The sequence below is a fragment of the Ixodes scapularis genome, unplaced genomic scaffold, assembly GCF_016920785.2.
Source record: "Ixodes scapularis isolate PalLabHiFi unplaced genomic scaffold, ASM1692078v2 PGA_scaffold4__175_contigs__length_147842914, whole genome shotgun sequence".
NCBI classification, from domain to species: domain Eukaryota; kingdom Metazoa; phylum Arthropoda; class Arachnida; order Ixodida; family Ixodidae; genus Ixodes; species Ixodes scapularis.
In genome coordinates, this window is record NW_024609879.1 from 28,154,159 (window position 1) to 28,167,395 (window position 13,237).

Sequence of the window (13,237 nt, forward strand, 5' to 3'; positions counted from 1 at the left end):
CAAAGAAACAAACAGCACAGGGTATTAAAATAATCATAGCATGATTTCTGCCAAGAAATATCTATACCAAGCACTCCAAAAGGTGGAAACGGTTAAGTGATCTAGTGGCCTAGTTTATGGCACAGGTTCAAAATGGATGAAAACATTGTTACACATTAGATCAGCAGCAGAAAAAAAAAATCAAATACTTCAAATTGCAACTGCATGAAAAACAAAAATACAATCTCAAACTTATAAAAACCCTTTCTACTCTTCATGTATGTCCCATTGTTCACTTCATAACTTCTACGTGTTCTTTCAATTGCAGAGGAGCCCGGTTCACCAGCTGGGCCTGCCTCAGACGTCGGTGCACCACTGTCACCAGCGGCTGCCTGCATCGCTGATAGACCTGCAGCAGCCCCAGCAGCTTGCCTGATTAGCCAGACATCTACTGCAGGGTCACCAGCTCCTACACCTGCGGATGCTGCAGCGTGCAACAGTGGTAGTGCGGCAGCAGCTGTGGGCAGTGGTGCCCGCCAGGTCGGAGGACGTATGGCGCTGCTGGAAAGGAGCCTCGCAGAGGAAAACGATATGAGGATGGCCTTTGTCCAGCAGGAGCATGCCCTGCGCTGCAACTTCCTTGAACAGGACCACCGCGACGCACTCAGCAAGAGAGCTGCGCTGCATGAAATGGAAATTAAATTGCGCGAGGACGAGCTGAAAAAAAGAAATGCCATTCACGAAATGGAGATGAAGCTCCTGTGTATCAAGGAAAACATACTGCTGCAGGAGCTGAGCCAGAAGGCTGCACAATAAATCATGTTCAAACTGCTATGCCTGCTTTACTGATGGTTCACTTTTAAAGTCAAACTGAAGTATCACACACTTGGAAGTACGACTCCTCACCTTCATGGCCTGTGTGATGGGCCTCTTGAGCCTACGTGCAGCTCACGTAAAGCTCAGCAGAATGATGTTCTGCCGGATACGCAGACCCGAAGGAGAGTCCTCCGGGAGAATCGGTGGCAGGTGTGGCTGCCGCCGCCTTCTGGCATTCCGTGCCCTGGGACTTGGTGGCGGGGGTGGAGGAGGAGGTAGGGGCTCATTTCTTGCACGTCCCAGATTATGCAAAGCCGCACACGCGGTGATGATGCTGCATGAGTGGCGAGTCTTGTGCTGGAGCCGCATATCCAAACAGGGAAATCGTCTCTTCCAGACCCCAAAGGCCCTCTCGACGGAGTTCCTCGTTCGGATCTGGGCCTTGTTGTACCTAAATCAAATTATAAGGCATGTGATCGATTTTTAGGCATCTGGGAACATACTTGCAATCACTGTATTTTCTTTTTCAGTATGGAAATAACAGGTTGACATTCTTTTGTCGAGGTTAGATATGTTTTATTGACAACTTTTCGTGCACGCACGGCTTCATGATACTGTTGACATCTCATGGAAACTTTTTCGTTCTTGCGACATTTCGTCGACAAACGTTTTCTTCTGCTAGGTGGATTGAATTTAGTGGTCGCGGTCGTCAAATCGTATGATTTTTTTTTCATTTGCCTAATGCTGAAAAAGAAAAATTAGACTGAATTTACTTTTTAGTGAATGAACCACCGACGGCGGGGCAAGCTATGTCTTAAACAGACCACACGATCACACCTCGCTTTGCTCCGCTCTGCTAGGGGAAATGGTTCATTAGCGATGTGCGCGACCAAAAGCGCCGCTGCGGTCAGCTTTCGACGATTGGCCAAACCGTGGGCATATGAGCATTGTCAGATTGTCAGCTTTGACGGTGTTACTTTCGGATTGCAATGACTCCTAGCTTCCACTGTGCTTTTTAAACACACCACCGAAGTCGTCGTCGCACCTGATGGTAAGTAGACAGGATAACAACTGGTGACGTCACGTCGAGGCAAATCCCACTCGTGACGTCACGGATGGAAACCATAACAGGGCGCCATTGAAACATCTCGGTGCTAAAATAATCTCAAGTTCGAGCTTGCACCAAGCCTTGTCGAAACCGCCAAGGGTTCGGCAAGGTAGGAAAGAACATTGGATATCGGCGAAGTGATCTGTCCATGAAACGCTTGAAGAACTGTTTGTCACCGGCAATGACTGCCTGCTATTACAGACATTAGTGATGTTGTCAGTGCAGTACCAAAACAAATCTTATACTTCTGCCGATGATTTGGCTTACCTCCCTCCGGGACTATTTGCCGCTCCAGGGTTTGCGAGCGGCGTCATCAGGAAAGGGAGACAGGCATAGCCCATATCCCCCAGCAGGACGCCGGGCACTCTGCTCTCCTCGAAAAGGGCACGCGCACGACTGCCATCAAAGATGCGGCTGTCGTGCACAGATCCTGGCCAACTTGCCACAACATCAAAGAACTGTAGCTGTGGGCCGGTGATGGCCTGCAGGTATATAACATTGCATTAATACGGCAATTTGGGCCAGTTGGCTCATGCTCGAAAACAAGTGAAACAACTGCCCCCCCCCCCCCCCCCCCCCCGGGGCTGGCTACGTGCCTGTTGCCCGTAAATAACGTCGCATATGCAAGCTAGGTATAGGCTGTGCAATGGCTATTTCGAGCGGGCCCAGAGGTGTACAATAAGCAGCAACAACACAGCTGATGAAAGGGTTTCCCTATGTTTTACAATGATCGGGTTGAACAGCTGAAATCGTTTTGCGTGAGCATTACCCATGCTTCTCAGCCTGGCAGTTTAGTAGGCAAGCTACGTCAATAAAGGGGGTATAAGAAATATGAGCTCACCTGGACGTTCAGGGAGAAGACTCCTTTCCTATTGCGATAAACTTCCGCATCATCTCCGCCGGGGCTTCTGATGCGCACGTGGGTGCAGTCGATGCAACCCGTGACGCCAGGAAACTGCCCCATTGCGTAGAAGTCGCACATAACGCCGTGGTACTCCGACGCAGCCGGGAAGTGCACCAGCCTTCGGAAGAGCACCCTCGCGATGAGCGTCGTCACCGTCCTCACTGTGCGGCAGACAGTCGGCTGGGAGACATGCACCAGGTCTCCCGCTACCATCTGGAAGGTCCCGGCGCCGTAAAAGCGAAGGGTGACCAGCAACTGGAGCAGGGGGGTGAGCGGCAGTCCTCGGTTGTCGCCGGTTTGCTGGAGAGGCAGCAGCGTCAGGAGTTCCCTCACCGTCGTCTTCGTAAAGCGATATCTCGCGAGGAACTGGCGGTCACTGTACAGCTCCATCGGGTTCAGGCGGTCCGATAGATTACGCCGCGGCACCGACGGACCGAGCGGGTACATAACGCCGAACACAAGGTCGCACGCACGAGTAGCGAACTGAAAAGACGCGATCCTGCGAGCGGCATCACTCCGATAACCCGGGTAACCCGCCATCTTTTGCGATGAAGGGAGGCTCGAGTGTAGTTGAAGGGCGGTGCCACCGCTCACTTGAATTTTTTCGAGAAAAGTCCGAGTGAAGTGCGAGGCGAGGGAGCGTTTCGAGTGAAGGGGGATTTATGAAACGTAATGACACCCACTCAAGGGCGTTGGAAGTTAAGTTCGAGTGAAGTGGGATCTATGAATTCGGCGGTGAGTGTTTCTAGCATGAGAAGCCTAGTGCCGGGACGGCAACTTCCTCGTGAAGGGGGATGGTGTGATGATCGCTAATACCGCCACGGCGAAGGAGAAGAAGCGCGCTCCGGGAGCGCGCGCCAGGGGAACGCGAACAGATATAAAAATGGTAGCCTAAGACCGAACGCTGTCGCTTCTTGGCCATCACGTCACACATGTATGTATATTTGCAGCGCAATCTCTTTGCAACGAGAGTCTATATGGTATAGGCGCGCCAAAAACTAAAACAAAACAAAAATCCACTGGTGTCACCGACCAGGGGGGCTATGTTGCGCTTTTTGCACTCCCAGGAGACTAGGGAGAGGGAAGTGACGTCAACGATACAGCAAACGCAGATTGGGTGTTGATTTCGTTTTCTTCTGTCAACATCCAATCTGCATTTGCTGTGTCGTTGACGTCACTTCCCTCTTCCAAGTCTCCTGGGAGTGCAAAAAGCGCAACATAGCACCCCAGTCTTCCACCATGTCTTCCCGAAATTCAGTGCCATCTGGTGGCTATAATGTCTGTGTAACTTTCGCCGTACTAATGGCGGCAATGAAAATAAAGTCTGCCGTATTTTATCGGGCGTCGTCACTTCTGGAAGTCAACGGCAAACAACAGTGTGCGCTTCACTGTACAATTCCTTCTCGATCTCTTTCAGTGACGAGAGAAACGAAGATGCAACCAGTCAGAACGAAGCGTCAACTCACGTACACGGATTAATAAAGTTCTGCAAATCAAGGGGCTTTGAAGCACCTTGATGCTGCCAATAGATTGGCTGGGCCCGAGCTAGAAATGAACACTTACGCAGATCTTGCTTTAAATTCCTGCTTCGCATCGTGCTAACGTCACGAATGTATAAGCCTCGAATTATCTACTAAGGAGCCTCTTCAACTTCTTCATTCGTCAGTAAACAGAAGGCCGCCATTAGTACGGCACATATGCCACTTTTTCAATGATGATGGTGATCAAAGTGGCCAGACTAAATTTCGGAACGGGTCTATTGTACCGAATAGTATGTACCTTTAATATAATTGTAAAACTGTAATTCCTTTAGTTAGAGTACGTTTATTCACCAGTGAACGGTGCTAATCTTCGCTATTTTTCAGGCCCAAAAATTTGGGTTACGTGGATATTTAAACGGCGTGTAGTTTGTCAGCGATTTCAAAGTTGAGACCAGTCACTCGCTGTAGATGAGCAATTTAACCAGTGCAGTACAACCGCTAGCCTGGGTCTCTAACGTGCAGTGCGTAGTAGCGATACACGACCGCACGCAAGTGCGACGCTCATCCAGATTGAAACTGGCAGGAGTGGGCATTGAACACATGATCCTGGGTTCTGCAGCGCGAGCTTTCACTCCACGTGCTCCGAGCTGATGTGCACTAGACCACTCGGCCGGTAACTGATCCCGCGGCGGCGTATGGTTCTCAATAAACGCCGTTGAATATGGGATAATCGTGTTCGGCATAGCGTTGCCGATCCCCCACGCAGCAAACAAGTTTGCCGGTAACCTTCGGCAGCGGGATGGGACGCTGGGCAGAAGGGTTGCTCCTGGACTCTAAAAAAAGTGAGTAGTACTTCCTCCCTTAAAGGAGGAAATCGCGTGTATCATATATTGCTCTAAAAAGGGAGGAAATCGCCTCCAACAAAACAGGAGGAAATTTCCTCCTCTAAGAAGGGAAGAAAGTTGCCACCTATTTTTGCTCGTGGACGAAACGTTCCTCCCAAAAGAAGGGAGAAAAATCGCCACCTTTGCTCGCCCAATGAAGGAAACTTTCTTCCGTTGTGTATTTCGTATAGCTTCCACCAGTTGGCGCTAAAGCAGAAAAACAAAAATGTTGGGGAAGTGCCAATTTCTTTTCCAATGCCTCTCACTCTTGAACGCTATATTGTCACGGGTGGTGACCAATAAACAAGAAATGAACAGGAAGAAATAAACGTTTAATGTGGCGCACTTGTGGCAAAATAAAAGGGTACAAAAGATAATAACAGAGCGTCGCGGGCGTCGAAGTCGGCCTAGCAGCAGAGTCGAACGCTGGGGCGAAACTGACTCCTGCTCGCCTTGTGGAATCCCTGATGTACCCTCGTGGGTTTCTGGATCGTTCGGCGTAGAAGGTTCGGCGCGTAGAATATTCTAACCTCGAATCAGCTGGACGGTTCTCGAATTCACCAGAACATCACATTAGAGTGTAAACAAAAATGCGTAGCCGCGGCCAGGAATCGAACCCTTGCCCTTCGCGTGGGAGGCAAGCGCGATAACCGTTAGGCTACGGCCGCGCTGCCTACTTGGCGCGTGGCATTACTCCCCGCTTGAAAAGTGCATCGCCCCGATGCAACACAAAACAAAACAAAGCACATAAAAAGAACGGCAAACTAACGAGTCATTTCAAACAGATAAGATTCACAGTCCTATCGAGCGTAGTACGACTTTAGGCGCACGACGTCGACGACTTCAGGGCCCATTTTTTCGAACACGAACCGTGGTTTAAAGTTAACTATTGTCCCTAGAAGGGGGAATTCCAGGTCACGTGACTGGGAGAGCAGGGGCGCCGAGGGAGGAGCAGTACCTAGAAGCAAAATGGCCGCGGCGTCGCTTAAGTTAATGGGGGCTAATAGTTCTGCTTGGTTCTGCTGAACATTCATTTCCATCTGGCTGTTATATTAATGACTCACCATCAACGCACTAGCACCTCAAGCAAAGCGATAGCTCAGGGGGACTACTAAGCTAACCGACGGCAGCATTCCGCGAACGCATCACTCTTCAGCAGTCCGGGATCCAAGACATATGACGGTACATAAGCCTTGCAAGTGTTTTTATGGTAAGTAAAGAAAAAAATATTTTGCGAACGAGTGTTGGCCCATATTTATACTAAGACGTTTAATTTGTTACACTATCCACGCCAGCTCGTGAGCAGTGATTACTTTGCGGAGAAAGGGGGTTATCCTCAATAAAGTCTTCGTTCCTGGTGAACAGCTGAGACATTGCGCTGTTTTTTTGTTCACAGTGCGCCGACAGTATGCCGACAGCATTGAGGTTTCTACATATCCCGGTGGCCAGCAATTCAACGGTGACGAGAATCTTAGCTTCTGGCAGTTTGATACTTTAGACCCAGGTTCCGGATAAAAAAAACAGGACGCGGGATGGCCAAAAAAACATGCTTTTCGTGCAAGGCTCGTCAATTTATGAGGCGCTGGAGAAATACAGCCTTCTGCGTTAAGTCCTTATTTCGAACTCTTTTTGTTCGCCTTCCGCCCATTGAAAAGCATGCGGGAAGGGCCTTAGAACGCACCTGGTATCGCTGCGGCGCAGCGTTCTTCCGCATCAAAAAGTTCGTCTGCTTTCCTCGCCGTCACCATGGCAACGAACGCCGAATGAATAGAAGCACGCACGGTACCGCCGCGTGAAGCTAGCAACAGCTGACGCCATTTTACGAACGCCGTCTGCTAGCCAAAGCCGAACGCGGTGTGTCAGATCAACCGCCTCCGCCGGTGCGCCGCTAGCAAAGACGACGAAGCTGAGACACGCCGACGGCGATCGAGCAAGCAACAACACCGCGGGACGACTGCAACGGCGGCATTTATTCGGATCAAAGGCCGGCTTCGCCGGTGCGCCGCTAGCAAAGACGACGAAGCTGAGGCACGCCGACGGAGAATGGGCGAGCAACAGCACCGCGGGACGACTGCAACTGCGGCATTTATTTTGATCACAGGCGCGAAATAAGCAAGAACAATTTTTATTTGAATCATAACACCCGATATCCCAAGTTGGGGACCACATACCTTTGCTGGGTCTTTCCTGTGAACTTTTTACACAGACACGGGGTGCCGCATTAAAAGCACAGCTTCGTTTGCAAAATATGGGGGCCCTGAAAAGGACCGTTTAGACCGCTACCAGAACCTATAACTGACGTAACGAGCACTTGACGAGCGGTTGGCGCATAAGTCGTCTTTATGCATGCAGGCGGGTGACGGGCTCAGCGCAGCGGATCCCTCGAAGTCAACGGGGCCGTCAGAATCCTCGCCCTGTCTGCGTCGCGGCTCTAGATTTTGGCGGCCGCGGCGACGAACGACTGGAATCTATCAGTGTTTCCGCGCGCCTTGTTTCTCCTCCAAAACATGAACTTTGCAAGGTGACCAGTGAAATGGTGGCTCTCGCGCCGTCCAGATGGAAGAGAGTTTTTGACGTGGGCCCAGGTGCAATCCACCGTATTGGTGTGCGCACCAGTGTTCGCGTCGACAAAGTTAAGCTTATGGTTGACGGTGAGGTGCGTGAAGCGAGCGTCATCTGCAAGCTTGCGATAGCCAGCCCAACAATCAGTGATTATTCTTGTTTCAGGGCGGACCCACTCGGCTATTAGCCCTTGCAGGGATTTAGCGTCACGGGTCTCCACGGGAACAATAAAGCAGCACCCGCTGCAACGCGCCACACCGCCGAAAACCCACTGGCCAGGCCTTAAATACCCGCGATGGTACTTGTGCCGACCGAACATACTCTCGTCTGGTTCTATATACAGTCACGCCGTCGCCACCAATCATGTCTGAATGCTTAAAGACGGCATTTACCACAACCTCCCGACAAAGGCTCGCCCAATCAGTTATTGTCCTACTTGCGATATCAGCCTCCCGCTGAATGACGGCGCACGGTAGGTTCTGGCATCCGGAGGATGATTTTCATGAGTTGGAGAAGCGTCAGGTGCGTGCGATCCTTCGAAAAGGGAACCGCTGCGTATCGAGACTTCACCCCGGCACTGAACTTTGACCGACTTCCTCTTGGGCACCTCACGAATCATCCACACACCGCACCTACCCCCCCCCCCCCCCCCGTGTAGCCATCCGCAGATCTGGAGCGGACTTGCAGCTTGTCATCGCAGCTTCGCACTCTGGACACGCACGAAAACCCAGGAGCCAGGAGCAGGCCAACGCGCTGAAGCAAATTAATTGTTTCAAGAGGGTCTTTCATGGCGCCAAGAAGGTGGCACAAGTTGAACGCCATGGCACTGCGATGCTCGCCTCTGGAAGAACAAAGCGCCGAGAGGGAACTGCGCGCTTCTTTGCATTTATTATATTTATTTCATCCGCCATTTTATACCTCGTGACACAATTCTAACAAACTCATTGGTTGATCGGTCGGACCACACCATGGCGTGACAAAAAAAAAAACAAAAAAAAACGCCAAACGTATGTCCACGGACGGCATCGTCACGTTTATGGCGAAACATATTGAAGGAAATGTTTCTTACATTTTCGAATATTCGTCGACAAACTCTAGCATAGTAGCTGAAATTTCTTTGTACCATCGGAAGCAAATAAATTGGTCTTCAAGTACAACATTACTATATTTTGACTTAAAATACCATACTAGATCGATGACAACCAGCGGAAAAAGATTATAAAAAAAAATGACTGGCTTGTTTCACCGATAGATGGCGTATCTTATTGCCTAATCAAAAATAATTATTGTTGTTCTATATCCAGCCGTTTATTACAGTACCTAGGTACTTTTCCCTTCGTAAGCACCGTGGTTTACCAAAATGGGTTTACCATCGCTTCGAGAAAACTGGCCCAGGTCGTGGTGGGCGGCGTGATGATGTTCTTGTTCCGTCGGGCATCACCTCGTAGTTCAGCTCGCCGAGGCGACGAAGTACCTTGTATGGTCCAAAGTACCGTTTCAGCAGTTTCTCACTGAGGCCGCGGCGACGGATGGGCGTCCACACCCACACCCTGGCTGCGGGAAGGTAGTGGACGTCCCTGCGACGAAGGTTGTAGCGGCCCGCGTCGACGCGTTGTTGGTCTTGAATCATGAGTCGGGCGAGCTGGCGGACTTCTTCGGCGCGTTTAGTAACCACCTGGGCGTCGTCGCTCTGATTGTCAGATGGCTCATGGGGCAGCATTGCGTCCAGCATGGTCGTTACCTTCCGACCATGTACCAGCTGAAAAGGGGTGAATCCAGTGGTCTTCTCAACCGCCGTATTGTAGGCGAACGTGACGTAGGGCAACACCTCGTCCCACGTCTTGTGCTCTACGTCGATGTACATAGAGATCATATCGGCGATTGTCTTGTTGAGTCGCTCGGTCAGCCCGTTGGTCTGCGGGTGGTATGCAGTGGTGCGACGATGGCCGGTGCCACTGAGACGAAGGATCTCTTGCGTCAGCTGGGCCATGAACGAAGATCCACGGTCTGTGATGAGGACTTCAGGGGCGCCGTGCCGGAGGACAATGGGCTCGATGAAAAACTTGGCAACTTCAACAACCGTGCCTGCTGGAAGGGCTTTCGTCTCGGCGTACCGTGTGAGATAATCGGTGGCGACGATAATCCAGCGGATTCCCGACGTTGACGGCGGGAAAGGGCCAACTAAATCCATTCGGATCTGCTGGAACGGCATATACGGCGGAGAAATCGGACGCAGAAGTCCTGACGGCTTCGTCGGCAGTTTCTTGCGTCGCTGACACTCGTGGCATGATCGAATGTATAGGTGAACGGTCTTCGGTAGCCTCGGCCAGTAGTACTTTTCTCGAATCCTGGCGAGCGTCCTGCTGTAGCCAAGGTGTCCAGCCGTTGGGTCGTCATGGCATCCTTGGAATATTTCGTCTCGAAGGCTGGCAGGAAACACCAACACCCATGCTGTGTTGTTGTTGTTGACGAAGTTATCCTTGTACAGCACCCCTTGCCGCATGGAGAATGTATGCAGGATTCTTAAGAAAGCACGGGAAACCGAACTCGCTTGTCCCTCTAAGTGCTCGATGAGCGATCGCAGTTCAGGGTCGTCTCGTTGGAGTGCTGCCATTTCACTGACGTCCAAAGTGCCAAGGAAACACTCATCGTCGTCGTCTTCGATACAGGCAGGTCCGGCCTCGACAGGAGCTCTTGACAGGCAGTCGGCGTCATTGTGCTTCCGGCCGGACTTGTACACAACGGTCATGTCGAACTCCTGCAGTCGTAGGCTCCACCGGGCGAGGCGTCCGGAGGGGTCTTTCAGATTCGCGAGCCAGCAGAGCGAGTGGTGATCCGTGACCACGCGAAAAGGACTTCCATACGGATATGGGCGAAACTTTGTTATTGCCCAGACGATAGCAAGGCACCCCTTTCCAGTTGTAGAGTAGTTCCTCTCCGCCTTAGACAGCATCCGACTCGCGTATGCGATGACTCGCTCTGCCCTGTCCCGCCTTTCAGGAAACAATCAAACACCGAGAGCCTTTGATACCAACTCCGTTTTCTGAACGGCCTTGGCAGCAAGTAGGCGTAGATATATTCTACTTAAAAAACAAGTGGCACTTGCTAGTGAAGGATTATTACTCCAGATACCCCGAAGTTTCTTCCTTGGCCAGCCTGTCAGCTATTTCTGTCGTCGGCCACATGAAGTCTATCTTTGCAAGACATGGGACGTCAGAAGCCGTATACAGCGACAACGGACCACAGTTCCAAAGATTACTTGGATCCGAGTTCTCCAAGTTCTCCAAAGAATGAGGTTTTGTTCATTAAACTTCTAGCCCAATATTTCTAAAAAGCAACAGTTTTGTGGAAGCCGGAGTAAGGATCATCAAGAGGAGCTGGAAGAAGACGGATGATGCGCACCGTGTATTACAGTCATACCGTGCTACCCCCCTTGCAAACGGGTTTAGCCTAGCTGAACTTCTAATGGGCCGAAGAATTTGAACACCTTTCCCAATTATTCCTTCTTTGCTAAAACCTGTTACTTCCGACCCTCAGAAGCTACGGAAGTCGGAGGAAGAAAATAAGGAGAATCAGAAACGTAATTTCGACACGAGACATGCCGCACGTCCGTTGAAACCTCTGCAAAGCGGACAACGCGTCTGGATAATTGACCAGTGGACAAGCGGAATGGTGCAGTCTCAAGCAGGTCCACCTCGCTCCTACCAGGTGAAAACGGACCGTGGGATTGTAAGGCGCAATAGATTCCATCTGGTACCATCGACTCCAGCCTCTTCTGGGATTCCGGCTACCAGTGACAGGGTACAGTACTACCCGAGCTACCAGCAGTTCCTAGGGGGCCACAAGGTCTGACTGTCACCAGAAGTGGGCGGACAGTGAAGCCGGTGAATAGATTGAACTTGTAATACTATTCACCAATCGACCAAAAGGGGGAGGTGTTCAGTAAGCTAGGTTACGCGTGTTATCGTGTGCCGGAGGTGGGGGGGGGGGCTTCTAAAGGACGACGATGTAAAGAACACTCTTTGTCTGGGCTCGAGAAGGAATGGTTGTGTTCTTGTCGCTATGCTAACACAACAATAAAGTTATAAGTTGGTTTTTTATTGATAAGACAACATCTGGCAGGTGTACTCGAGATATAATCATATGCTGTGCATGCCAGATATAGCCATATAAGGCTATACTTAGCCTATTGTCGACATGGTCATATCTTGGATTTTCAGGTATGGCCGGGTATAAAATTTCTATATAGGATCTCATTGTTTTCGGGCGTTTTAAGTATTAATCACACTCCGCTAGCGTCTCTTAAGCAAGCCTTTGCTCCACATTCTAATAACAAGCCGGTGTACGTGAACAGCCTCGGTCACCAACCCCCCCCCCCCCTTTTCCACGTGCCCTGCCAGCCACATGCTGTTTTTCTGCAGTCGGCGACGGCATGATAATGAATTTTCGTTTACGAGCAACCTCACTGTACCCTTCACTTACCATCTGGGACCGGAGGTCGACATCGTGTTTGCGTTTTGTGCGAACATTTGTTGATCTTAGTTAAGATATATATTTTTTAATTTCTTTAAAGTAGAGCAAACTATGGCCGGGAGTGGAAAACGGCAAATTAACGAAGTTCTATGGCCAGTAGAAACGCCAGTTGGTTCTCCATTTGCCTAAGTGGCGATTTGCCTCAAAGAAAATAATCCTCCAAATATGCGGTTTGCACTTCCGTTCAATCTATGAACACCCAAACATAAGCTAATCTTTTTTTTACTTTGTAAGAAACAAGCAAACAAACAAACAACATTTCTACGTGTTTTGGTTTTGAGCTTTTCTTCCCAGGTGGGCTTGAGTGGAGATGAAATACATCCTAGATATCCTTTACAAAATTTGCACAAAATTCCTCCCATGCAAGTACCCTGTGATGGTGGGCGTTCCTGTTTTCTTCCAATTTTCGTGTTCCAACTAATACAACTCGTCACGTTTATCATCTGTAGCTTTCAGTTTAATCGAAATAATATACATTAAGAGCATAAAAAAGAACAGAAGGAAAAGAGAAAAAAAACTGCGCTTGTGCTGCTTAACACTGTCCTTGTCTCCCAACATTTTGAAACTCGGTTGACGGCAAACCCTTAAAAATATTTCAGATATATTCCATCGTGAAATAAGCTAAAATAAGATACTCAATATAATTGCAATCATTGGCATCAAATAATTTACAGAAATATTTGTTACGGACTATTCTCACCACTATAAATGGCCTACGTTTTTGGCATAGTTGTAGAATATGTCTTTAAACTTGTAGTAGTTGGGAGTCGGGCGTCTCTGGTAGATATCGTCAAATACTTGAGAACAACAGCCCGCCGCCGCGACGTTTTCAGGGTTCTATCCTGGTTACCCTGCAAGTATGGCAGGGGCGTTCCCTTAGATCCACTGCAAAGCATTTAATTTATCTTTTAATACAAGGAAAATTGCGGTAAAACTTCAAGTACCCTATTGGAAAAGCGTACAAGTAACA

The 13,237-nt window shown here is 49.7% G+C and overlaps 1 long non-coding RNA gene across 1 annotated transcript; it reads right to left on the reverse strand.

The window, feature by feature from the left end:
- Positions 1-478: 478 nt before the first annotated feature.
- Positions 479-2,254, reverse strand: LOC121837711. The gene is made up of 3 exons (XR_006078314.1): positions 2,171-2,254; positions 886-1,246; positions 479-660 (listed from the first exon to the last, which is right to left on the reverse strand). It is a non-coding gene; the product is annotated as an uncharacterized LOC121837711 (long non-coding RNA).
- Between the last annotated feature and the right edge of the window lie 10,983 nt (positions 2,255-13,237).